The 1,736-nt window shown below is 34.2% G+C and overlaps 1 long non-coding RNA gene across 1 annotated transcript; it reads right to left on the reverse strand.

Annotated features, from left to right (window-relative positions):
• Positions 1–78: 78 nt before the first annotated feature.
• On the reverse strand, positions 79–874 carry LOC107736546 (uncharacterized). The gene is made up of 3 exons (XR_001639690.1): positions 783–874; positions 622–699; positions 79–122 (listed from the first exon to the last, which is right to left on the reverse strand). It is a non-coding gene; the product is annotated as an uncharacterized LOC107736546 (long non-coding RNA).
• Between the last annotated feature and the right edge of the window lie 862 nt (positions 875–1,736).

Consider the following 1,736-nt stretch of genomic DNA (forward strand, 5'->3'; position numbering starts at 1 on the left):
AGTTTGTCACACTGCGCACGTAGATGTTGAATGATTTGAGCAGGTTCTTTCATCATAGCAACCTGTAAAAGGCTTTCAACGCTGTTCACACTCACCTGTTTAATCTTCTGTGCCTCCCAAAGCTATTGTGAAAAACAGAGAAAGATGCAAAAGAGGGAAATGTTTACAAGTATTCCATCCTCACTTTGCTTTTGTTGTGTAACTAAAGTTACCAAGAAAACCGAAGTTCTTTAGACAACACATGTGAAATTTGATTGAAATTTGAGTGGTTGATGTTTGTTCCTCTGCTCACATACCCATTAGCTATATACACTCTTAAAAAATGGCTCTTTATTGACATCTGTGGTTCCATGAAGAACCTTTAACATAAATGGAATCTATTTATCTAATACATCTATGGTATCCATTCCACAACAGGTTTTTATAATGGAAAAAGGTTCTTTATATTATTAAAATGGTCTTCACACGAAGGAAAAATGAAAAAAGTTTTTAAAAGTTCTTTTCAAAACTGTTCACTGAAAGGTTCTTTGGTGAACCAAAACATGTTCTCCCTATGGCATTACTGCAAAAAAAGTGTAGCAAACATGACACAAATTAACCTTTAATGGGCCCCAAACTTACCTGCACATTTGTCACACCTGGAGGCAGAGATCCTTTTTTGAACTGATCCAAGAGATTCATACATTCATTTAAACGTTTCTTTAAAAAAAACATAGAAAACAGCATTCACATACAAACTATCACATCATTTGAGGTTTACATTTCAGAAGACTCTTGCTTACCTCTGATACAAAGAGCGTGCGAGGGTCGATCACATCCAGGAAGTGTCTTAATCTGCCATAAAATGAACCCTGAAAGTAACATTGAGAAATAGAACAGTAAAATGCACTGCATTTTCATGTAGGGAATTAAACAATACTCTCACAGCCTTGCATAATATTGTATGATTTGGCGAATTTGTGGCTAATTTGTGGGTAATTTGTACAATTAATCTCAATTAAATGTTTGAATATTGTGTATTAAAGGTGTAACAAATTGAGAGAAAGCAGCAAAGGAAGTGAGATCACCAGCAGAGGTACTTGCCTGGAGGAAATTAATTCCAACTTAATTCTATAGATAATATCATTTATCCATCTGATATAGTTCAAAAGTTAAACATCTAGTCTATAGCATACCTGGTTTGTGGAGAAGGTTCATTGTTTTAGTTTAAAAACACAATGGAAGTAAATACAGATTAAGTGGGACAAGAAGTGAACTGAGACATTTAATTTTGTATTTAATGTCTTCTTTTTTTACTCTTTTTATCTAGTGTATTGGAGATCTTTAACTGTTTAACATGGCATTGTGTGGTTCAGTCATTCGGCATCATATTTTAAAACAACAATGACAAAAGATTATACTTGTCTCAGTTGATTTGTATCTATAACTACCCATGTTGTATAAACTAAATTAACTTCACTTGTACTATTTGTTGGTTCATTTTATGCTTGTCACTTTATTTATTTATTTGTGTCTGTGCAAATGATGATTTCCCCCTAAAGAATCCCATGAATTCCAAAAATAGTCAGGCCTACTTCTTGTCTTGAAGGTCAGGTCTGTGTGGAACAAGAATAGTTCAGTTTCGTGATTAATAAACATGATTATTAATCAAATGTTCACAATTCCCTTCAATTATTCGCCAAATGATTTCTGAGGTCCCAGAAACTTTCTCCAGACGCGGGAGTCAGCTGCTGATG

The sequence above is a fragment of the Sinocyclocheilus rhinocerous genome, unplaced genomic scaffold, assembly GCF_001515625.1.
Source record: "Sinocyclocheilus rhinocerous isolate Xijiao unplaced genomic scaffold, SAMN03320098_v1.1 C36772158, whole genome shotgun sequence".
Lineage (NCBI taxonomy): Eukaryota > Metazoa > Chordata > Actinopteri > Cypriniformes > Cyprinidae > Sinocyclocheilus > Sinocyclocheilus rhinocerous.